At 40.3% G+C, this 26799-nt stretch overlaps 1 long non-coding RNA gene across 1 annotated transcript in view; it reads right to left on the reverse strand.

The window, feature by feature from the left end:
- Positions 1-24117: 24117 nt before the first annotated feature.
- Positions 24118-26799, reverse strand: part of LOC113617146 (uncharacterized) — a 110508-nt gene continuing 107826 nt past the window's right edge. The window contains exon 4 of the long non-coding RNA XR_003431537.1: positions 24118-24804. This is a non-coding gene — a long non-coding RNA (uncharacterized LOC113617146). The remainder of the gene's footprint in view (positions 24805-26799) is intronic.

The following is a 26799-nucleotide window of genomic DNA, read 5'->3' on the forward strand; positions in this document are numbered from 1 at the left end:
TTTAAAAGTGGTCAATGCAATTAACAGAACAGGAATAGGATGGGGCGAAGGTTAACTTAGAGCAGGTATTCAGGTAGACCCCTCTAGAGAGGTGACTTCTCTGAATGATGAGATGGCTGTAACTGTACAAGACCTAGAGAAAGAACAATATGGGCAGAGGAAACAAGTACGAAGGCTGTGAGGTAGACACAGGATGGGAGCTTTAGGAGACAGTGTGATAGTTCAACTTCAAAGACTGAGGAAAATGACATTTCTGAAAAATAAAATGGCATAAGAAAAGGCACTGAACTGGGAAAGCATGAACTGCATTGAGTTGGAAGCAAGCATGAATTTGAGTCAAGGTCTAGTAAAACCTGAAATGCAAAAGATAAGATGAGGTAGATTATTGACGGAGAGCCCAGGACCGGGCTATGGCTGTGGATTGTATCCTATGAGCACGGAGCACTGCAGGTTTTAGAGCAGTCTCTGACTTGATAAGAATGTGCTTTAGGAAGATTTCTCTGGCATTAGCGGGAACCATTTTTGCCTTTGACAAGCAAATAGTCCTCTGTGCTTTAGTCAAAGCTTCCTATTTCCTGATACATATTCATGCCTTGGTTTTTTGTAAGAGGCTGGGCTATAAAATAGTTTTAAGTAGGGCTAGCAATATAATTTGTGGGGCCCTGTGCAAAATGAAAATGTCAGGCCCTTTGTTCAAAATGAATTTTAAAAGCTTTTTCCTTTCTCCAGCTGTCTCTGTCGTGACTTGTCATGGTGCTTTGTATTTGTTATTTAGTACAAAATAACTCCTAAAGCACAAGGATGCTTGCCAGACAAGTACAGACCCTCACAGGTACCAGATGTCTTCCCCCGAGCCAACACCCTGGCACCCACGCCCAGCACCCCGCAGTGGGGAAGGCAGCAGTGGTCTCTGGGTGGGAGCAAGAGAGAAGGAGGCCAAAACCCCATCCCACAGAGACAGGGAGGTGGACTCACACATGAGCCAAGGCTCCAAGCCCCTGGTGCATGCTCCGTTGTTTCTTCAACTTCACTTAAAAAACATAAATTCAAAGATAAAATCATTAAGGATGTCAAGATGCTGATTGCATCCTTCTGCCTTGGGGCTTTGTGCAAAAGGCACAGGTGGGACACCCATGAAACCTGCTCTGGCTGAGACCTGAGAAGAAGGCCTCAATATAGAGTTTTTCCTCGGAACTTAAACTCACTGAGCTACTGTCCTTCAAAACCACATGTGCGGGCTTCCCTGGTGGCGCAGTGGTTGAGAGTCCGCCTGCTGAGGCAGGGGACATGGGTTCGTGTCCCAGTCTGGGAAGATCCCACATGCCGCGGAGCGGCTGGGCCCGTGAGCCATGGCCGCTGAGCCTGCGCGTCCAGAGCCTGTGCTCCGCAACGGGAGAGGCCACAACAGTGAGAGGCCCGCGTACCGCAAAAAAAAAAAAACAAAAAAAAACCACATGTGCTACTACTGTTTTATAAGACGTTACCATTGGGGGGAACTGAGGGAAGGGTACATAGGGCCTATCTTTATTATTTTTTTCAACTTCCTATGAATCTACAATTATTTGAGAATAAAAGGTTATATACCAAAAACCCTCACGCATATGCTACTTTTCTGAAGAAAGGAAGGGGTGGAGGGTGCCGGGAAGGAAACCAAGAGCAAGATTGGGAGGATGAAATTAAAGTCACTTAGTGGTATTCAGCTGGACCTCACAAGTTATCTTGCAACCTCAGCTGGAAATGGAAAAGGAGCGTGGTCAGGCTCACATTCCAAAGGTGAAGGACAGATCTGCTTGTTTCTGACCACACTCCCCTGTTCAAATCCACTAAATGATCATTTTCTGATTGCTCCCTAGATACAAGGAATGCACTGCACTGCCCTATGCTCTCTGAGATTACAAGTGCATTTTATGCAAGGAATGCATTCCCAAGAGTTGATGGAATCCAAGACTAATCTTGACAAAGAACTTCTAGTTGCCAGCTAAAGCAGTACTACCTCATGGCAATAGAGTGAACAGAGTTTTCTTGGCCCATGTGTGTTGAAAGTTTCTATTTTTTATATAATTTGAGAGTATTCACCTTATTTCTGACTTTGTGCCTGATGTTTACATAATACTATTCCAAATTTGCACAGTTCAGATTGGCATAAAAAGATCTACACAGATTTTAAAGGGATATTGCTGGAAGTAAATAAACTAACACATACAACCCATCTAGCATAATCCTTGGAACAAAACAGGCAGAAAATTAAAGGTAGGCACTCTTATTGCTATTATATTCAGTAATATTTCCAATAGATCACAGTCTTTGATCCCAAAGAAAAGGATCTCCAAACTACAAAGCTGGGAGAGTTCCATTTTTCTAAAAAAAAAAAAAAAAAAAAATCAGTGTGAACAGAATAAAAGTAGAGCTCATAGAGTTTCTACGAAAATACCATTTAGCATTGAAGTTCTAACTGTTTTTCCAATGAAGGGAAAATTAATACCCAGTCAATTCTACTGCTTCTGTGCAAATGTGGAACAGAGCAACAAATTAAAACTACACACCATCCCAAAGCTTTGTTCTAGTCAGTGATTAGAATACCTCTTCTCTTATGTTATTTTTCTTTGCTCACATCATGGGGGAAGGACTAGTAATCAGTGAGATTTCTGAATTAAAAGCAAACACTGTAGAGGCACTCTGCATGATCATTCCCTGAACGGACATAAGTAGCCTACCATGTTCTTCCACTCCTGGGTAATAGCTCATGAAAGAAGGACGTTTAAGCAACAGAGCAGGACCAGGGCACCAGGGTTCAGAGCACCCAGCACCGTCTTCATACAGTCTAAAGACAAGCTTTCCTGTGGATCTGGCCATTGTCATCATCGTCATCTGTCCTGAATAGCATGTCCTCCAGAGCCAGGCTTATACTGTGGTGGGGCCTCAAGAGCTGAAAGAAGGCCAAAGCTGCCTGACAAGTGCACACATTCCAGGGAGAGGGAAATTTTTCTGAAAACAGAAGTAGGAAGACTTGTCTCTGGAGAGGTTATGTCATAGCGGTGAAGAAACAACAGAACACCAGAAACTTATTGCAGAAGAAACTATAGATAGTGCTGGATACCAGGACCACGGGCTCCTTAACAGTTGTCCACCGGATCATTTGGTATTTAGTTGAGAACTTCCTCTTGCTGCAGCACTGTCTTACCTACTATCTGTGAAAAACACACACTGTCTGCTCACATGGAGCTGGTATCTACCTTGGTCCATAACACCCAAGTGAAACAGTTCATCTCACGACAGATGAAGAGCACCAGCTTTGGATTCAGGCCTCAATGCTGCTAACTTTCTGCCTGAGTGGAACTGGGCAATTCGGTGAGCTTTTCCAAGCCTTAGTCCTGAACTATAAAATGGGGATAATAACATCCCCGTTCTCCCAAGGTGAACGTGAACACGGCAGGTAGGAAATCTGGCCTTTACGAAATACATCTTGTTTCATGGAGACAGTCCCATGTTGTGGTTATGTAAACCATGGTTCACATCCTGGCTTTACCACCTATTAGCTGCATTTCCTTGGTCAAATTACTTAACCTCACTTGCCCCCATTTCCTTGTTTGTAGAATGCAGATAATATAGCCATCATAGTGGGATGGTTTTACAACCTTGCCCAACTCAACAAAGAGTGTTAAGACAAATCTTTCTAGATGTGAAGAGTCAGGGTCAGTTTGCCACCATTTAATTTTCACTCCAGGCAAGACCCAATGGCATTCAGAAATCACGTACACTATTTTTTCAGCAATATGCTCGAAATTTCTTTTCCCTTTCTCAAAGGTCTAAGCCATCTAGAAGATTTCTTGAGGTTGAACAGAAAAGGGTTTGCTAGAAACTCTCAGTCAACTCTGTGGATATAACAAAGCAACTACTGAAAAGAGCAGGTGGTATTCTGACCCTTTTTATTACCTCCCTGGGTTTCACAGTGGATCATAGGATAGGTTATCTCACTGGAGGTAGGTTCAATGGGAAGGCTCCTGTCTATTATTTACTAGATATACTAAACCAGCAGGCCACCATAATTTCCAGATGCATAGAGAGAATTCTCACAGGAATGTGGCACATGTTACATGTTCTCTCCCCCTGTTTATAAACTTGTTGTTTATCTTCTGAAAAGGGGGACCTTATTCTGACCTTATGACATCTTACTTAAGAACAATAGACCATAGTCCTAATTTGCTAATTTCACTTGGTTCCCCAGAGAAAGAAGAAAAATTTTAAATTATATCGTGACTCTTAGGGGAGCACATCGGCCCATACATGGAGTATCTGATGGAGAATCTTCAAGATGAGATGATCAAATGACTAAAAGTGCACAGCACAGTTCCTGGTGTGTGATAAAAACTCAATCTCAATAAATATTTGCCCAAAACAAAAGAACCACAAGAGGCACTATATAATTCCTCACTCAATTATATGGCACAGGCATGCTTTGTAAGAAGAGAAAGAATGGTGATGGCTATAAGAAGAAAAACATGACTTCACAAAGGAAGAGGAATTTCAGCTAGACCTTGAAGGACGGCTAGAATATGAATGAGAGGAAAAGAGATGGGAGGGCATGAATGGTGAGGGAAAGTTGAGTGCAGACAGAGAAAGAATGAGTGGTATATTCCTGGGACACAGGACTACTAACAAAATTAGATAGAATTGGTGGGGCCTGTTTATAGAGGGGATCGGGAATCAGCAGGAGAACCCTGATTGGATATTTTGATGTGTTCATGAGTCTATCAATCCGGGTCCATTCAGGAGATAGAAATCACAGAGTCAGGGTACTGCTCCCTGGTGTCTGCACTGGAATATCCACAGAAACAAATGTCCATACTGTTGGTGAGCGGAAGCTGACGCCTGGGCACACAGAGGGACCTGGGTACACAGATAGTGCTGGGGTGCTACCGTGTGTGCTGCTGGAACTGGGGTCTGGAGAGGCCTTCCTGTGTAAGAACCTAAGGTACTTTTGGGTACCTCAGGCCAAGGGGTCCAGAGTTCCCTACATGTCCAGCCCCATAGGGCTGAGGAGAAGGTGTGCAGGCAGAAACTTGGGCTAAAGCACAGGTTTCATTGTCTGGGGCTCCCCACTATGCCACTACTGTCCAAACTGGGCACGGAGGACCCCTGGGGAAGTTGCATCCTGCAAGCTCTTAGCACCGGTAGAAACCTCGAGGGCTGAGTAATGGAGAAAAAGAAAGCACTGTCTAGTTCCTTTGGAAGTATCCACAGGAACCAGGAAGAAGAGCCCTTCTTCCTGTGGTATCTCTCCAGTGCTCTGTACCGGCGGAGTTGAACTTCATGCCAGCTGGCACAGGAAGATATTTAAAGGTTCAAGATCCGTTTTCAGGAGTCAGGCAGTGAAGGATACGTTAGGAGCTAAGAGGCAATAAATTGGCAACTGTCACCATGGGCAGCGCAATGGAAGCAGACCTTCGGGGGTGATTTCAGGCAGTTTGGATTACACTGTCAAGATTGTACTGGCGACCGAGAAGCTCAGCCAGGAGGCTGCTGTAGTGACACAGGCATGAGATACCAAGGCCGTGGACCAGAGTGATGTCAGCAGGAAGGAAATAGAGGGGTTGGGTAAGATTCTTTGAAGGCAAAGGATCATGAGTAATAATGGACAAGCTGGGTTTGGAAAATTCCAGAGTCTAAGAACATGGCCAGAAAGGGGCTAAGGAATTGTCAAGAATGAGAGAGGCTGAAGACTAGGAAATCCACCTAAGGTTAAAGCCCATGTAGGTCCTTAGTGCCTAGCACAACGTCCGGCAGAAGGTACAGACACACTCAGTAAACATTGGTGGAAGGGAGGGAGGGAGCGTGGGTGGTAAAGAGAGAGAAATCCTTTAAAAGGTAGAATCTTAATCCAGGAGGGGCAGGGTTTGGCAAAGGTCCCCAGAGCAGCCTCTCAGGATGTGATCCCAGGGGGAGGAAGGGCCAGGAGTAAGGGCCTGGCTCTTGGCAGCAGTCAGCCTCTACCTGTGGGCTATGGGAGATCCCCAGTCCAAGTGTAACCAGAAGCAGGGACTGAGTCCTCCAAATCCCTGAGAACATTTAATGAACTTTGTCACCTAAATGACAAGAATCCAGGCACAGGAGCCAACCACTCAGATCATCACAACTCTCTTCCAAGATATGACAGTGAAGTCGCCCAGGCTCTCTCCCTCTCCGCTCCCTCCTCCCAGTGATACCACCGGTGGTTCTGGAGCGGGGGCTTTTCCTTTATCCCTAGGCTTTTGAGTCCTAGGGATATAACAGTGATGCTTCATTTGTACTTGAACTGAAAGTGGATCCCAGATGTGGGAAAGAATGAACCTTCACTGAACAGCTGTTATGCACCTCACAGAGAAAGGTACTCCTACCCCCATTTTACAGGCGAGGACACAGATTCTCACAGATTCTGAGAGACTAAGTCTTTCCCCTTGTTCATGCAGTATGTCATTCTTGGAGGAAAGAAAAGACATATATAGGAACTTACTTTAAATAAAGTTCCCCTGTCATCCGTTTTAAAGCTTCTTGGTTGACTAATTTTTTAGGTTCTTACTCTTCACTTTCATCAAATTCTACATAATAATGAAAGCTAACATGTACAGCTCACTTACAAAGTGCCTGGCAGTGTTCTGAACACTACATATATATTAACACAATCCTTATAACAACCCTATTTTACAGATGAGGAAACTGAGGCACAGAGAGGTTAAGTAACTTGACCAAGGTCACATAAGTGACCTAATAAGTGGTACAGTGAGGAGTCAAACCCAGCTGGTCTGGCTCTAGAATCCATCCACAAAACAGCACACTGAGTTCAGAGAGAAACCTCGTAGGACAAACAATCAATTGCAGAGCGTAAGATGTAGAATGTCTTGATTTTACAGTTAACCTGGTAACTTTTTGACAATTTTGAACAGGGTCATGACTACTTAGATTCACTACTTCATAGTTTTTCTGTTGTAATAAAACTATGGAGCTGTAGTTGTTATATTCTAAGGGACGGTTTAGGAGCCAAGTAAAATGTTGACAAATGAGACATGTGATTGAGGCCAGAAGCGTATTCAAATCTGTCAAGCCCAGGTAGCCAGGACCCCAACATCATTAGCATCCCTCCACTTGGCTAGCTTTCCAGCAGGAAGCCTGGGTGCAGCATAATGTGTTGGTGGAGATGAACTCCCTCAGCCCCCCAAAGCCGCCCATGTTTCCTGGAGCCCAGTCTCCCTAGTGCCAGGAAACAACACGGTGTTGCCAGCATGTATTTATCACTCCGAAAACATGGTTCACCACTCCAGGCAAACTGAAAAGAAAAGCACAAAATTCTGAGTTTGGAGCCAGTTACCTCTGCTGATGTCACAAATAAGCTAGGCAGCATTATAAAAGCAGGGAAAGAACAGTAACCATACTTTTATTCAGACTAGCGAGTTGCTGTGACTGTGGGGTGCAATGAAATTGTCATCATCTCAAGTTCTTGATAAAAGCAAAAAGAGAAATAGTAAATTCACAAAGCTTTGACAAGGTACCCAGGACCACTTACAAACAAGGGCCTGACCTACATGCTTGCTTTACTTTCCGCTCTGTTCTTCATCCATCCTTCCTTGCCTGCCCGGAGGGAAAAAGGAAAGCATAAATAAATAAACAAATACACACATGCATATATGTATGTATAGAATAATCTTGAGTTGTGTAGTGAGGGGCTTGAGCCTTTAAATAGAGTCAAGACTTCTATTTAATCCCAGGACAAAGATAGCAAAGATCGCTACGGTGAAAGCACTCTTACATCTTTCCTTCTTGCCTTTGCAGGGTTTGCTGCTATCAGGTAGCATGTGAACAGAGGCCATCATCTCATAGCTACCAAGGAGTGATGGTTTTCGGTTACCAGTGGGCAGGGCATGCCTCCAAACTGCTGCCTAGAGATAAAGGGTTCTCAGAATCATTAATAAGACTCCGAGAGACTCTCCATCTTCAATTTTGCTTCAATCTGCTAGCTTTAAATACAGCACTTGAGATGTGTATTTCATGCACCCTTTCATGTGGTGCATTGCTTTAGGACATGCTTTCTTTCCCTCTAAATTTATCTTGGCTCTGTTTTCCCGACCAAGAATCAGCTCTTTTTCATGGCTAAAGATGCCTTTTTCCTCCTCCTTAGTTTGTGGATTTTCATGGCTGTGCCTTCAGATAAAATGAACCATGTTGGTATAATGTCCCAATCTTTTCTCTTCCCTTAGACAAACAGGCCTAGCAACAACAATAAAAAATTTCTAACATGTTCAAACCAAAATTCTGACCAACACAAATAACCCAGAGATATCTGTAGGTAATTTTATTCTACCAGAGAGCCCAAGTTGCAGACAGACACAAATGCCCTTGTCTGTATTTTTCTTTATAGAAATAATTGAATTTAGAAGTGAATTCACTCTGGGTTGGGTTTTTGTCATTATTATTATTTACTATTTCCCTCTTCTGAGCACTCTGACCTTTGGGATTATTGCTGTAGAAATCTTATTTCCATGATTGACAATGTCAACATCATCTAAGGCCATATGGCATAAACAGCCCAAGTTCTTTTATTCTCAGTCAAAAGCTTCTGGACCTCACTAAACAATTCCTTGGTAAATCCCTTCAGCATCCCTGCTATTTTAATCAATCCTGCACACATGAAGCAGCTGGATCTCTGCTTCATGATTTGTCTCAGGAATAGAAAAATGGAGCTAGAGCCTTCTTATGCCTTGGAAAGAAGAATATAAAGTTGCGGGGAAGCCAAAGTCTTAAAGGAATTTTCATTGTTTCTAGTTCTGGCTTGAGTGAGACTTTTGGCAGAGCTAGAGGGAAGGAATCAGACAGAACCTATTTAAGAATTATTGCCAAACTGAAGGATTGAGTTTTGCTTAAGGGATGAGTTAAAGACCCCAGGACATGGCAATAAGATAGAAAAGAGATTTGTTTTCCTTTATCTCTAGAAAACATTTGATTGGGGAATATAGAACGACAGTCCAAGCAGCATTAGGATTAGATGGAATGGAGAACCTTTTCCAACCGTTGTACCTCCATGACGGTGGAGCTTAAAGGTGCTTGGGCTGGTGAAACCAAGAGAAAAAGAGTAAGATGAGTAAGCACAGCTGCAAGAGCACCTGCACCTGCTACACAGGCTCTGTGTCCATGGTTTTATTGCAGCTGCTCCCAGGGCCACAGTGGGCTCGTAATCACGGGCAATGAGGCAGCAGCTTAGATTAGTAAAAATGGAATATGGGCCATGATGGAGACCATGTAAGAAATAGTAGCCCTCATTTTTAATCTACTCCATTCGCCATTCATTCTCCTCACACAGATGAAACTTGAGCAGAGGCAAAGAGACTCATAAGTGACTTCAGATACTATTCTTGGTTGTGTGTCATATGTCATAGGAGTGTATTCTTTGCACTGTCCCACAGCAAAGGATGAAGGAGAATACTGGTAGTTTCAGAATTACCTAATAGTGCTGATACAGAGAGACAACCATATTATAGCATCTTATCTGCCTAATGGGTCCAAAGGATAGCAGACCCACTGAGTATTTGCTCTTAGCAAATGAGCACATCTGTCACTTATTAATAGAATAAAATCTCCAGGCTTTATGTTTCCCCATTTCTTTTTGCAGTTTAAGATGCTCCTGAAAGATAGCTACTCTTTATAGGCATGCAAACTCTTTATCCCTATTAAAGCAAATGAAAATATATTCTTCTGGTTTCTAATGTCATTATTATTGGCCATAGACAATTATTATGAGATGCGCTGCCTTCTTTATATTTACTAAAACAGAGCAAAATTTTAGATCTCTGTCTATATTCCAGGAAAGCTCATGGCTTCAGGAAATATTCTGTCTCCTAAAACGTAAATACTACAGCTTTCAACTGCCCAAGAAACCAGACATGTGAGAGATGTAGTGTGGAAGACAGAGCTAGAAAACCAGTGCTTAAGTTCTGTTTCTGTCTATGTAACCTTGGGGCATCTTATTGAAACTCAGTTTCTTCTTCTAGAAAATGGGGAGAACATTAGCTTCCTGCTTTATAGAGTAGTTGTGAAGAGTAAAAAAGACAGGGTCCACGAAAATGTTTTATGAACTGAAGTGTCATACAACGATGAGATCTTACTTTTAGTGGAGCATGTATTTGTATATATCCACCTGTGGGTTGCAAGAAATTTTTTGTATATGTGTATAAATTCACACATACACATTTATGTATTTTGGCGGGGGGATGTCCATAGTTTTCATCAGCATCTCAAAGGAAGTCATCACCTAAAATTTATTAAGAACCTCTGGGCTAGTTGGTGTTCCGCATCAACACTCATTAGAAATATGCAACTTAAAACCACTAGGAGATACCACTGTACACCCAGTAGGATGGCTATTACCAAAAAGGCAAGCAATACAGAGTATTGGTGAGGGTGTGGAAAATCTGGAACCCTCATACACTGCTGGTGGAAATGTAACGTGGTACAGCCACTTTGGAAAACAGTTTGGCAGTTTCTTACAAAGTTACACTTACCATACGGCCCAGCAATTTCACTCTTAGTAATCTACCAAAGAGAATGAAACCATATGTCCACACAAAGACCTGTACACAAACTTTCATAGCAGCATTATTTGAAAGAGCCCAAAACTGGAAAGAAAACTCTCCATCAACTTGTGAATGGATAAACTAAATGAGGCATATGCATATAGTAGAATATAGCTCAGCAATAAAAAGGAATGACATACTAATAAGAACTACCACGTGGAGGAAACTTGAGAACATTACACTAAGTGAAAGAAGACCCTATAGTGTATGATTCTACTTATACAAAATGTCTAGAAATGGCAACTTTATAGGGACAGAAAATAGATCTGTGATTGCCTGTAACTGGAGGGGCAAGGGTGGCAACTGATTGCAAACAGACTCAAAGGAAATTTGGAGGTTGATGGAAGAGTTCTAAAACTAGATTGTAGCAATGGTTTCACAGCTCCGTAAATGCACTAAGGTCACTAAGTTGTACACGTACAATAAGTGACTTTATGGTATGTAAATTTTATCCCAGTACAGCTGTTTTTAGAAAAGACATGAATAACGGACAGGATATTTTGACATATAATTGTAAAATAAATACAAATAGCAAAAATTTACCTACAGACTGATTTTAGTTTTGCATACATGTTTCAAACTACTGTCATTTATAGAAAAGTGTTCTTTATTCTCTCTATGCTGCAGTTTCCTGACTTGTAAAAAAAAAAAAAAAGATAATAAAAGTAACTACCTCATAAGCATTTGTGAAGATAAATCAATTAATAGATTTAAAGAAATTAGAAGAGGGCCTGACACACAATAAGTATGGAATCATGTTAATTATAGCCACTAACTAGAGCTCTCATGCCACTACCAAAAACATATATTTTGTAACATCAATTTCTTTTGATGTTCTTTTCTCTGATGGGAAAAATGGGCATGAATGATTAATGATACTCTCCCAAGTTGACATAAATAAATGCTTATTAATAGAGGCTATTTAAAAGGGATGTAGAAAATTTGGAGTTTGATGTACTATATCACAGAGAGCATAATCTATAAAAACTCATTTTGGTTTTAGTTTCATTTCAGAACAAAACAATCAATTCAGAAAAATAACTTTAGTCCTCCTTTCCTCCCTCATTTTCTTCCTTATCTGCTTAGGTGCAGTGCCCATTCTGAACCTCTTCTTATCAATTACAGGATGAAGGAAAATGCCCACCTCTAGACGTAATAAAATTAGAAGGTGCAGAAATTGGCATTGATAGCAGCTTGGGAAAACCATTTGTGGTTAACTGTGTGCCTCAGTCTGGAAATAGAACTTTCTACCTCTGCACAACCTCAAACCAAGAAATGAAAAGGTAATCGATTATTCTTTTATCTTACTAGTTTCACATTGGGTGGGGGAATGCTTCTTCAATAGCAATCTGACAGATTCTTGGGACTGGAAGTAGGGAAGGGAACAGCAAATTCACAGCATGAGTCAATAAACTGTCTTTTTCTTATGTATGAGAAGTTTGGATTTTCATGTTTCTGCCAAGTTTTTTCCTAACAGAATTTCCAAAGAACAGAAGCATCTTCTTCTAACTCATTTACCTTAGATCTCTATATTTTCTAAAAAAGCTCACTACTGCCACAGTTCACATCTAGCTTCCCCAAAAGTTGCCAGATTCATGTATTTTAAACTAATTGGATGGATAGTCAGAGGAATAAAACTAATGTAGTTGGGTTACAATTTAACACACTACAGTGAAATGAGCAAAATTAATAATAATAATATAGCTTTGTGGGGAATTAATGCAGTTGACAGTCTGTAAGCGTACAACCCAGTCTGAGGGTAGAAGTGTGAAGGCATTCTAAGAGGGTAGCCTACAAACTCTAAGCATTCAGCAACTTATGATCATTATTCAGTGTGTCACCCTGAGGGAATGGAGATCATTGGTCAGTCCAGTGAGTCAACTCAGAACTGCTGTGTAAGTACTGCTACTTTAGGGTGATGGGTGGGATAGAATGGGGGAGAGGGAGACAATGACAAAAAAATGGGTCAACAGCGTTTAGAAGAATGCCATATCTCTTTAAGAGAATTTGGACTCCAATTTTAAAGAGAGCCCTAGGTCTGAAACCTCTTAGGCAAACAATATACTGTCTCTATTTGTGGAACATTGTGTATTCAAATGCATGTTTCTTTATAGGACAAACAAGGAAACATGCTGATAGCAACTTAATTGTATTTCAATTCACGGACAAAATATTTATTGGATAGCTAATATGTCCAAGACACTGTTTTAAAATCTCTGAGGACTATTAGTGTGATTAGGCACCAATCCTTGCCTTCAAAACAGCTCTGAACCAAGAAGGTAGGATTTTTAATGCAAAATAGAAATCGAGCCGTGCTATAGGAAAAGACAATGTGGCGTAGGAATTGAGGGTGGGGAGAAAAGGTCTCTGGACGTATGGGTGAGGGAGGAGTTTATGAAGGGTGTGGTATAGCATCAGATATGCATACAAAAGAAGAAATGGAACACAGAAGTGCAGAGGGATTAAATCAAGCTTTGGGGAGGAAAGCATGCAGGATGGTTTGATTGGAAGTTATGGGGTTTAAAAGAAACTTGGAAAAGATTGGCAAGATGGGGTGGGGTAGATAGGCTGGCACCTGGCTAAGGAGACAAGACTAACAAATTTCAGTCCTCAAGTAGGGACACTAACAGTGCACTAAAGGTGGCCACCTTGTCCAAGGAACACTTGGGGAGGTGGCTTAGAACAGTGGCTATTGGCCAGTCTTTCCATATATTAATAGCCAGGGCCTTACAGTTATCAGCCCTGCTGATGTTAAATTTACACACCTCAGTAAAATAATGAATACATTTTCCCTTAGGCACTAATTAAACTATAGTAAAGGAGAAGAATAAAAATAAATTTATTTTAAATACCCCTGGTGGGTGTGGGATTTTGCCACCTAGTAACACCAATTTTATAAGAATGTGTTGCTCTTCAACCATGAATTTAGAGCCATGAGATATACCTGAGGCTCAGGACTCTTCTGTCTGAACAATGGGTTTCAGGGAGAAAAACAAGGCCCTCTGAATGACACTTATCAAGCTCCCCAAGGAAAGCACCTCTCATCTTTCTGTCTTTCAGGTGGCTTGAAGCAATGGACAGAGCGGCCCATCCTGTCCACCAGGTAAGGTGTCCTTGATGTTTATCTGTGCCTTCATTCTGCTTTTCTTCTCCGAGGGGGAAAGGATCAAGTTAGATGTCACGCAGTCCACCCTGGGACTTCTCATATCTGCGATAAAAGCTGGGATTTGCAGTCAACAGGATCTTCCACTCAGATTTTATGGAGGTGCTTGCATTCCTGCTGTTCTTTTTGTTTTCAGCGGTTTGTATGACATTCCTCTCCGTGAGCTCAATGGGTAGTTCCAACTGGGGTGGAATTTCTCCTTGACACAGAACAGCCCAGTGGTTCCCCATGAGGTTAAACCACTGCTACTGTTTTTTTCACACTCCCTAAGAACAAGGGCTCAGGGATATCTTGGGATAGTGCTGTTGGCCAAGCAGCTTATTAGAAAATGATGCCTAGCCCTGAAGTAATATCGTTTTTAATTTAGATTTGACCTATAAACTGAGAGATAACTTTGTAAGATCAACAGGTGAGTCATCACTTCAGCCCTTAAGTCATTTGATACCCTTCTTTCTGAGCTATGACCTGGTCAAGAGGGAAGAAACTTCTTCAATATTCAATTGTTTCATGTTTATGCTGTAGATATGATTTCTAATAAGGTTATAGAGTTCCTTTAAACATGCGCATTTCCTCACAAAATGGCTTACAAGAAAAAGGTATTTACTGTCAATAATCTTCTCTACATATTTTGGCTTTTGTACATTCAGGAAAATTTGGGTTGCTTGAGCTTAAATGTACTACCCCCGTGCCCTGTAACTGTACTTTCAGAATAATCACCAGTATTATCATATGATAAACAGCAGGACTTGTGTTTCACTCTACCTGGAACACAATGCTCAACACACTCATCCGTCTCTCCAGTGCATCATCGTAATGAGCCTCGATATTTTTAAGAGGGATCTATTCTGCTCATGCACTCAGGGTGCCTGCAGCAGAGTGAAAAATGAATACCCAAACTCCCAGCAGGCTCCCACTACACAGCAAAGAATTCAGCCAGCTCCGCATTCTGAAATCTTTTGCACTGCTGTGTTAAAACTAAACAGCAAAAATGAAACCAATAAAGAAGAGAAACTGGCCAGTGCCCAGCAAGGTATTCTGATAAAGGGATGAAGCACCATGTCCCCTGCCTCAGGTCAAGTTCCCAGGAAAAGCCTGCCACTCCCTCAGGACTATGGATCGAGGGCTGACCTCCAGGGTAGAGCATCTTGATTTATCACGGGCCTTCCACTACACGGACCATACGAGCCTAAGGCCTAATCTGGCCTGGGGCATTTAACTCATTCCTTTGTACAAATGGGAGAGCTAGATAAAGTAAAGCATGAACCAGGGGCTGCAGTTAGTCACAGTGGACATACCAGGAACAGGGCTAGAAGGACAGTCCCAATGGTGAGTAAAATAACACAGTGGGGCCAGCACTTATAGACAGGGCCTTTAAACAACAGCCTTTGCTGAGCTGCCCATTTCCATTTCCTTTCTATACATCACTGATAATTCTTTTGATTTCCTCTCAATAGAAAAGAAGCCAAAGAGAAGGGATGTCTATGGACATGAAAAGGGAGAAATTCTCTATGGCCAATGGATAAATTCAGATTGTCTGGCTTGTTGCTCAAGTATTCAGATTGCCTTAGCAATAGAATCACTTAGGACAGAAGCTTCTCTGAAGTCAGTCTTGGTGCTGATGTCATTGGCTCTGGGAGTCAATGACCATTGGCACAGGATGGCCACTCAGCTGATCGCTTTGTGTCACACCTGCAGAAGCATGTCTGGGAAGACGTTACTCTGCACAACAGGAGCCTCCCGCCCCTGGCTATCAAGAACCCAGAGTGCCTGGGCCTTCTGCACCAACTTGACAGAAGCACGGACATGTGGATCCAGCACTATTGCATTCTGAAGGATGGCTGCTTGTACTTCTACGCTAGCATTCGCTCCACCCAGGCCTCAGGTATGGACTTAACTTTCACCTGAAATAATAGCAATTGCCGTCATAATAGTAATGACATCTTAGCTTTACAGAGACTTTACCAAACTTTATGCTGTGTAAATTAGTTCAGTTATTGTCTGGAGAAGGGATACTATTACTATTCACATTTTACAGGTAGGAAAACTGACTGGAAAGTCTACACAACTTGACAATATCTCGTGTAGTAAGCAATGAAGCTGAGATCTAAATGCAGCCAAGCTAACTCCAGAGCCTGCACCCCTAACCCCGTGATTTTACTGCCTGGGAAAACAAAAACTAAACCCCTTCATCTTTTTATCACTGATGACATTCAGAGTCAATGCCAGTAGTTTTCTTGGCTAGTGGCTCTACCCTTTTCTGGTAGTATCCCTAATCTTGGACAAGTGAGTAATGAAAAGAACATTAATTGCCAATTTTCCTTAGGCAAGTTACTTAACTTCCTAAAACTTAGTTTCGTCATTTATAAAATGGAAACAGCTATCTATTTCACAGGACTATTGTGAAGATTGAATGAAGTGATTGCCATTTAGAGTCTCTTAAGTTCTACATACAAAGTACTCGACACAAAAAGCTTTCTCTCTATAAAATGTATATATATTTATTAAATTATATATAAATATTATACATAATATATATTTTAATATGCTAAAAGCTATATATAAAAAATAAGTATGTAAACAATATAATATAGTAATAAAATAATTGTGCACGATTTCTACAAGAACGATTATTTACCTTCTTGTCATTTTTGACAAAATAGATTACAGATGTTTTATTTGCAGTTGAACTTTTTCCCAAACAAATAATCCTTAAATAATTTTCAGTAATGAAGATCCTGGAATCTTAGTCATTTAATTTCCTTTTTTTAGCATAAATGCCTTTCTTTAATTAAGCTAGATCGCCATGCCAAATGGGAAGGAGGTATCTGGTGACCATTTTGACCTTTTTGGAAGGGTATGAAAGAGGTACAAACTGAGCATCACACTATGGTCCTTTTCTCATCACTCAGGATGAGCAATACAATAACTCTCTTTTACTTACTCACCCTTCCACTTTGAGAGTATTAAAACATGACCCAGAATATTATTCAACTATTAGGAAATAGCCAGCATCTCTAAGCACTTTCAGAACAGACTGTTCCTATGCAATCCAAATCCACAGCTTTAAGCACCTGACTCCAGGATGAGAATGAAGATAGACAAAACAAACGTCTAAAGTCGTCATTGACTGGGGCTTTTATTATAAAACATCACTGCGAAAGTCTGAACCATTATAACTAACAAATCAATGAAGTTCATTTTCAAGAGAATGTTTCCATAGGTAGAAAGTGAATGTTTAGGATTGAATGCTCAGATTACTCCAAACTTAAATATTAACCAAGTGCTTCCAAACCCCTGGGGCCCAGGGACCGCTACTGATTCCAAGAGTTTAAAATGGTAATGACAGCCACTAAGTGGCCTCCCTTATTCTGAAAGGTCCTAGGAGGCCCTATTTAGAAAAGTCCTAGTTGGAGAGCTGGGAAACAGCTACTAATAAATGGCCTAAAAATAATAACAGTAAAAGCAGATAACAGAGTTATCTTTTAGTGGGTAAAGATTTTGTACTGGTCACTCTAGTTAAGTGTTTTTACTTATTATTTCGTTTAATTTCTACAACAATCCTATAAATAGGTTATTAGCCCACCTACAAGTTTGGAACCTGATGCTTAGCAAGGTTAACTCATTTGCCCAAGTTCCCTTAGCTAGTAAATGGTGAAGATAGAATTTGAACCTAGGCAGCCTAAGTTACACTAGCCAAAAGGAAAAATAGACAAGGGGGAAAATGTGAAAGCTTTCTTTATATTCATCCTTATTATTTCACACATCTTTCCAGAAACTTCCATGGTCCTTTGTCGCATCCAGAGCACTCCAGGGCCTTCTACTTTGTCCCCAAACCCTTCTTTCTGGCTTTCTCTTCCACTCCCGTGTTAAAGCACCCTGTACTCTACATGCACACATGGTCACATTCTATTTGCTTAGCACACCCCACCTCTTGGACTTTTCTCTGACCCCATGTCTTTGCTTATGTTAATTCCTTCCCCTGAAACATTCTCTACCTACTGATTCCCCAACACAAGTTGTCCAGATTCTAGCTGTCCTTCAAGTGCTTATTCAAATGTTGGCCATCTCTGTTGGAAAGGAATCCCAGATGGTCCTAGGTAAACAAAGCATCTCCCTTTTCTGAACTTCCACACTCACCCATCTTGCGACACTTATCACCCTCTACTTTGTATTTTATCTCTAGTTGGCCATTTATCTCTTCTGAGGGATTATGTACTCAGAGATGACTCTATAGTTTGTATGTTTAATAAATGAATGAGTAAACAACCAAATTGACTCAGTTGGCCACTATTCCCATGAAGTGTGGGTACTGTAGTTTGTCATACCCTCATTTAACAATGGAGAAAGATTAGAAGATTACAAAGCCAATTCAAAGGCAAAACCAGAACTCAGGCCACCAGATACCTGGGCTTTTGGCCATATGACACTCTTTCCAGCTGTAAGAAGTTATCTAATTTCTATCTATTTTAAATTTTTTCTCCTGAAAATATATTATTTTGTGGCTAATAAAAATAAATTCAAAGCCATTCATTCTTTCCCAGCCTTACTTCTTTTCTTTTTTTTTTTTTAAATTTATTTATTTATTTATTTTCGGCTGCATTGGGTCTTTGTTGCTGTGCACGGGCTTTCTCTAGTTGCGGTGAGCGGGGGCTACTCTTCGTTGCGGTGCGCAGGCTTCTCATTGCAGTGGCTTCTCTTGTTGCAGAGCATGGGCTCTAGGAGCGCAGGCTTCAGTAGTTGTGGCACACAGGCTCAGTAGTTGTGGCTCACGGGCTCTAGAGCACAGGCTCAGCAGTTGTGGTGCACGGGCTTCATTGCTCCACGGCATGTGGGATCTTCCCAGACCAGGGCTCGAACCCATGTCCCCTGCATTGAGGATTCTTAACCACTGCACCACCAGGGAAGCCCCCAGCCTTACTTCTTGAGTATCCTATCTTCATTGGTCCTTAATTTCTAGCCCAAATTATTTCAATATGAATGAAAAGAACATGTTCCTTACTGAAATTCCAACAGAATTTTTATATCTAGGCCAGGTTCTAAAATAGAGGCCTGTGATTTCTGTTTTTACATGACTCTACTCTTCCTTGAATAAAAGATGCCTGAGCATGCACCTTGTTCCAGAAGGTGTACTTTATTGCCACCGCCTCCCCACTGCCACCCTGACAGCTGTTGGGTCCAGCTGGAAGCTCTCCCAGGGTTAATCCACTGCTAATCCTTCTTCAGCATTAAGGTGGCTGTGCAGGAATTCTTCTGAAGTTCTTTACCCTTCCCTAGACTTGAATTTTAAATTGAGGTTTACATCCTTTTTCTAAGAGTCCTTTTCAATCTTCTTATACATCTTAACTCAGATCATGACCTGAGGCTCAGAGCCAGTGGTCCTGCATAATGAAACTTAAGATAGGATCGAGGCAAATCCAAATTTCCCGTGGAAAATTCCCCAAATAAATATGCCCCTCTCCACTGTCCACAAAAAGTCACTGCCCTGGTGAACCACATTTTTTTTTTCCAGAGGACTGGATCATACTGCTCAAGTGTATTGGAATGGGAAAGTTAGCATGTGCCATTGAATGCTTCCTATGCGCCCAGGACTTGGATAGGCACTTCATGTTCTTTATCTAAAACTAATATTTGCAAAACATCCACAGTTATTGTCCTATTTCAAGTAAGAAACTAAAGCTTGGAGAAGTTAACTAGCACACCACTGGTCAACCAGCTATTAAGTGACAGAGACAAACTCTGAACAAATGCTATCAAAATCCTATGCCCAAACTCTTAGCCACCATGCTCTGTGTAGCACTCCCTGACAGAAATTAGTCTTCTAAAAGCAGTACTCGGTCAGTAATGTTGTGTGTCTGGTCTCTGCGCTCTGGACATCAGCACACTGACTGCAATAGCCAGGGTCCACTCAGTCCAACAACCAAAGGAGTTGTGAGGACAGCAAAGAAATTGAGTTGAATGGCTGAAACCATGCTGCACCATGAACACTACACGCACTAATATGTTTAGTTTAACTTAATCATTTTATATGCATGGAATATGAATCATTATTATATTAATAAAGATTATACAGGGTTCTAATGCTCATTTTCTTCTAGCTGACACTAAGTAAATGACCTTTGCGCTGGTCTGATCTATAGTTCGTTCTTTACTTACATTGTTCAAGCTCTGCTTGGCTCCTGCACATCCCACCCTGGTTTGGTTCCTAGTTCTCCCCGGTGAAGGTCATAAGCTTGAAGCAGGCCTTGATTACCATTTATAGCAGTATTTATCAAACTGCAGGTTTTGACCTTGTTACTGTGTCATACAATCAATGTAGTAAATTGCGACCAGTATTTAAAAAACAATAGCATAGGATTTAATTGAATAAAAAATATCATGATACATCACAATGTTTCACAAAACTTTTGGTTTAATTGTATTAAAACATGTAGAGGTCTGTATTTATTACATCTTTATATCACAGCCAAAAAAGGTGGAAAAATACTAAAGTACAAAAACCCCATCTCTGCATATATCCTGGTTCACACAGTCAGTTTTCTTTCAGAATATTAGAAACAGAATATTTAAAGAAGGTTCTTTCCTTTCTATTATCTTTGTAATATGCCTGTCATATTTTCTGCTTTGTTATTAAGACTCAGCCTTCTACATTCACCACTTCAGAGACATGGTCCCCTGGCTGCAGCATCTCGGTTACTTTACTGTTTTATTTTCATTTATTTTATTTTATTATTCATTTTACTACATTGATTTATGTTCTTTATTAGAGACCTGGGACACATCATATGATATTTCTTATTTCTGAAGGTATCTGTAGTATTTGGGGCATGACTTAGCTCTTGTGACAGTCACCTGTGATGCTGAGAGAATAGTGAGGGCAGCGAAGAGGAGGCAGGGAAAGATAACAGTGAGAGGAGGGGAAAGAGCAAAAGCCATGAGAAGCAACACAGCCCTGATTTCCTGTAAAAACCCTATGAGATGCTAGTCCCACATTTTACTTTCAGCTAAATATGCCTCAAATACATATTTTGGGAGTCGGAGAAATAGCCCCAGTCAGTTAGGTCCCTGAAGTCTTTTCTCACCGTTACGGAAGGTGCTAGTACTTTAACAATATGTATTACTGGCTGGCCTATGCCTGCTAATATTAAAAAGCCACTGTGATTATTCCAGAAGCCTGTTAGTGCCTCTTCATAGGCCTGAAGCCCCTTGTCATTCACAGTATACTTGATAATTTTTTTCCTTTTATCTCTCTCCAGCAAGAGCTGGAAGTAACAAATCGTGATTGTTAACTATTATTCTTAAACAAATCACATCAAGTTCTGTATGTGCTGCTCAGATATATTTTACATTATTGCAACAAATGGATAGTTCTTGTGAGAAATCTCTGTCCAAACACTGTGCCAGCTTGCTATTTATTGCTGCCACCTAATGACAGACAGAGACCAGCCCAATGAGGTCACTTGAAATGAGGTAATGGGGTTATAATTGGATGACTTTACTGCTAATCATTTCTACCCTATAATTAGTTAGGAGAGGTGTCAGAAACTTTCCTGTTTGTAGCAGACACCTTTTGGGCATAACTTTCTATCCATTCTCAGAATGGGTAGGAATGGAGGAAGGTATTCTTATCTGTTCAGACATATGAGAAAAGGAAATTCACAAGCAGGAAGAAGTCAAAAACCAGTACATAATATAAATGGTGTATACTGTTGTTTGGAGCAGAGAATTAAGACAGCAAAATAACCCTCAGATAAGTTCTTAGGTATCCTATAGTCCTGAAACATCGAACGCGTTGCTTATTCTACATCTAGTATATACCCCCAAAACATACACCTATGCAAAAACTTGCGCGCGAACATCGCAATGTTATTCATAATAGCCAAAATATTGAAGAAAACTCAAATGTCCAAACTAACAAATGGATAAATCAAATATGCTATATCCATACAATGAAATTTCAGCAATAAAAATAAATGAAGTACTAGTACATGATACAACATGAATGAACCCTGAAAACTTTATGCTAAGTGAAATAAGTCGTCACAAAAGATCACATATCGTATAATTCCACTTATATTAAGTGTCCCAGGAAAAATCTATAGAGACAGAAAGTTCGTTAGGATTGCCTAGGCTTAGGATGGGGAAGCAGATGGGCAGTGACTGCTAATGGGTACGGAGTTTCTTTCTGAGATGATGAAATGTTCCGAAGGTAGATTATGGTGGTGGTTGCACAACTTTATAAACAAACTAAGAATCAGTGATTGTACACTTTAAATGGATGAATATTATGCTGTGTAAATATTAGCTGAAAAAAAGTTGTTTTATATTTGTCTAGCTCAAAGAAAGAAGTCACTCTCTGATTTTGGTAAACACCATTTTACTGGAGCCTACTAAAAGGAAAAATTCTAACCATTTCTAAAATGAATGCTTTCCTAGAAGTTAGTTCTAAAATGGACTCTTTTCTTTTTTTTTCGGTACGCGGGTCTCTCACTGTTGTGGCCTCTCCCGTTGCGGAGCACAGGCTCCGGACGCGCAGGCCCAGCGGCCACGGCTCACGGGCCCAGCCGCTCCGCGGCATGTGGGATCTTCCCGGACCGGGGCACGAACCCGCGTCCCCTGCATCGGCAGGCGGACTCCCAACCACTGCGCCACCAGGGAAGCCCCTAAAATGGACTCTTTTTAAATGAAAAATTTTAAAGAATTTAATAGTGCAACTAAACCCCCTCTATAGAGTAAAGAATTTTTAAAGTCCAAAAGCCACTCATTTTGTCTAAAAAGAAAAATTTATGACTTCCTGACAGTGTATATTGTTATCAAGTGTAGCCAAAGAAAAACAAAAATGAGCCAAATTTTCCTTTCACAGTCCCTTACTACCATACCAGTATAGAATACTTATCCCATAGAGTAGCAAAAATCCCAGTCGTATTTTGGCATTTTCTTTGCTAGTACAGTGCAGCAAAGTGGCTACTGGGGTGGGGACAGTGGGAGGTTGGGGAGCGAGAATAATAAGAGTTAGCAAGCACAAGAAAGAGATCTAAAAATCTAGTCATCACTATTAATGACGTTACCTAGAGTATCTGCATGAGATTCAGGTTACCTCAGAGCATCAAGACTCCACAAGGAACACACAAGTGTTGATTTTTCGGCACCTTCTCCTAGACTGATGTCTTCTCCCCACACCCCAACCCCTAAACAATGTAAACAGAATCCTGGCCAAGCAATATATAACCACTAACATAGGTTCAAAGGACCATGGGGAAGAAATTGTCTTTTAAAACCAGTCATTTATTCTCATTTTAATTCAAGTTGGCGCCCTCACATCACCCTGTGGGTTCATATTTTAAATGTGCTTTGCATATGCACAAAGAAGGTGAGAATCTATGTTGGTTGTAGAAACCTCTGGCCATCTTCATAACTCCTCAGGATGTCTTAATGGTTCTGCCCAAACAAATACTATTTAATTTTTCCTCTAACGTAACATTGTAGGTGTCAATATTTGATACTGAAAAATGTATTTCAAAATGTGTCCTCCAGGAACACACGAAAAGAAGTAACCTAAAGAAACTACTTTAGGCCCACAGTTAACAAAAAGCTAAATATTGAACATGTCATGAGAACACTGTAGAAATGAAAAACAGGAAATCCAAACTTTGTTACCAGTCTTGCCATTAATTATTAGTGGATGACCTAAGTTATCAATATATATTCTTTTGGAACCTCACTTCTTCATCTGTAAAACAAGACACCTGGACTAGAGGTTCCTTCAGATACAAAATTTTCTTGACACCTTTTCAGACTTTTTCTCCATCTTACTCTTTCCCTATTCTCCTCACTTGCTTTTTTCCTTTCACCCTCTGTAGGTGGCCTTTATCTACAAGGATATATGGTGAATGAGCAGACCCTTAGCTTCAAGCAATCAGTAATTGAACTCAAACCTCCATCTGAAGAATTCAAGACTTTCTATTTCTGTGCCGAAAATAAGACAGAAAACCAACGGTAAGTCAAGGTCTACGTATTTCTTCTTTTTTATCAGTCCTGACAGGAGCCTTCTAAGCAAACCCTTATCCTTATTTTCCAACTTCAACTCCACATCTTCAATTAAATATCTCCCTTTCTTTGCATAGTCCCTGTAGTTAATATTCCCCAGGATTTTTTTTTCTTTCAACGCATAGAAGATGACTCTTCTAGAAGTATTTTTTTTCAAATGAAAATGGAGTCCATAGTTCTTCCCAAGGTAGTGGCTGACTCAGGTTTCAACATAAAAAATCCACTAACACTGTAACCCGTAAACATTGTAATTTATTAATTCACAGGTTTGTTGTTTCACCACCTTTCACATAACTCTTATTGATATGTCCATCTGGTCAGTTGTTTGGTTTTGTTATAAGCCATCAAAGGGCACAGGACTCATCCATCTAAATTGTATGTTTAGTATCCAACTTGGCATGTACAATTGGGTACTGGTTTCATAAAGATTCTGAGAAAAACCCAGCAATAAAGTTAACAGAGACAAAACCATGAAACAGAGGAAGTACCTAGAGTATCCTCCTTCATCTCTCAAGTCTCCCTGACGTAACTCCAATCCCCAGGACATCCAATGTCCTACATCTCCCATTCCTACGCTCAACTGCTTGGTGACCATCCAGACACTTTCTTCCAACTATCTGGATAAAAAGGATCTAATAAAGAAATTTACAGTGATTTCTTAAAACAAAGGACATGGTAAAGCTTCCAGGGCCATTTGCACGAATCAAATTCACTGTTTCAACCCAAAGAAATAAAACTCCAAAAGTAGAATTTCAGTAATCTCCAGCAAGTGACCATTTGGAGAAGGGAAAAGGATTTCCTAGGCCTTCCCTCGTTATGTAACCTTCCTTGCTCCACTCACTCCTAAGCATGGGCTAGAGTGGGAGGATAATGAATATAGAATTGCTAGATACTTGCCAGGATCTTCTTCCTCAGACTGTGCTGTATAATCTGGTGGCAGATAAAGATGGTCCCTTGAAGGTGAGGCTCCAGCCTTCTATTATTGTAGAAAAGGGGTCACTGAAAGAGAGTTAACTCCTATCAGATAAAATTTACTGGCTTCTCTAAGAGAGGAAGTTGAATAGTTGGATCTCACTGCCAAATCCATGAGTGGATACTATCAAGAGGAAACAATATTAAGTCATTAGAGAAATATTTAAAAGAGCAAGAGTTTCACAAATTGTGGTTTATGGAACTCTGGTTCCACAAGATAGCCCACTCCCCAAAAGTAGTGAAATAAGTTTAGGAAATGATACAAATCATATTCCCCTCTCAGAGAATCACAAAGTATATTAACTCAATGTTTCTGAGACACATTGCTGGAAGGAACCCTGGTTAACTCCCCTTAACTCCCACTACCTAAGCTTATCTGACCTAAACTACTTTAAAAAAATAACACCTATTAACCACCCTTAGAATAAACATCATATGGGCACATTTTATAAAACATCATCCAAGAAAATGAAAGGAACAGAGAGGAAGAGAGAGGAGAGTTAACTGGAGTGTTTGCTGTGGTTTCAAGAACATGACAAAGAAGTATTTGGTCCTAATGGCAATATTTGATTACTATACATTTGATCAACTAAACTTTAAATAGAAACAGAAAATACTAGTAATAATTTTTAAATCCTATAACTGCGTTAATCACTATTTACTAACAGTGTACCCTCTCCTGGCCCTATTATTTACATTAACATGGATTTAAATCATAGCTACCACTGCATATTTCTCTTTCGGTGTTCTACCTTTTTGTTCAATCCAAAACCTAAGGATCATGGCTTACTATATTAATTTTGAACTAAATAACAAAGAGAAACATTTACAAGATAAATTAAAAGATTTTGTAACATTTCACCTCCCTAGAGTCCAACAATTTTTTAATGACCTGTCCTGTGCTGTTATCTCTGCAGCTGGATTACAGCTCTGAAAATGTCTATCCAAAAATGGCTTCCTTTGCATCAGGCTATTCAAGACTTCATGAATCGACCTCTAGAGGAGACCAGAATGTGACTGAAATCCTAATCTTAAGAGAAAGGATCCACAAAATCACCACCAGCTAGTTGTGGGAAGAAACAAAAACATTTATCACTATATAGCTTTTCAAATGAATGTTCCTCCAATATATTAAAATTTTGTGATAAGATTATAATTTTGATTCTGAACCAAAACACCAAAATCTCATGTGACACTCAAATAACTTATATCAACATCATTAAGACCTCTATATTTTTTCCCCCATGGGCTGTACATGTTAGCATCAAAATATAGTATGCCCCATATCCCTGGCTTTTTGAAAGGATATAATACAAGAAAAGTTAATTTATTTTATTCTTTCTTTTATATTCTTTGCTAAATGTTTCACTCTGTTCTTTGGCTGTAGGTTTCCTAGAATGTCTCTAGGTCATGATGTGGGAAGCTGATATTTGGGAAATTTAAGATCATGGAAATTAAGTGGCTTAAATGATGAGTAAATAATTCAGCTAAACAAAGGTCATCTTAAAATCAACTGGCCCAAGTGCCTCCCAAAACTTCCCAGATGAAAGAAAATAATAACAATTATTGTTATAAAAATAAAATAAGGAAATAATTAGACTGAATTTAGGGGAGAAAACTCAGAGGCATGGGTCTTATTATCACCTGAATTATTGTCTAAGTATCTATCACACTGAAAAGGGAAAACAAAAAAATCAAGAATGTTCTGTTCTTAATCCTGAAAGTAAAATTCAGAGAAATTCAAAAGTGAATTCCAAGCATTGACTTCACTTCTCAGTGGAACAATCCCAATGTGTATCCAAGACGTTGTGATGCACTCAGAAGTCCCATGCCGTCACTAATGGAACATGGAACACAGCTTTCAGAGCACAGATTCAAGTGCTCTGGATTAACTTATGACAATAATAAAAACTGGAAAATTTGTCAAAATATTTCGGAACTCACAAGGACCTTACAGCTTAACCTCTCTTCTTTGTGGCTGAGGCTCAGAGAGGTAATTGCCTCTTGAAGATCACAAAGGTT

Source organism: Aethalodelphis obliquidens, unplaced genomic scaffold (assembly GCF_003676395.1).
Source record: "Aethalodelphis obliquidens isolate GAN/ISIS:26980383/991018 unplaced genomic scaffold, ASM367639v1 scaffold4, whole genome shotgun sequence".
Lineage (NCBI taxonomy): Eukaryota > Metazoa > Chordata > Mammalia > Artiodactyla > Delphinidae > Aethalodelphis > Aethalodelphis obliquidens.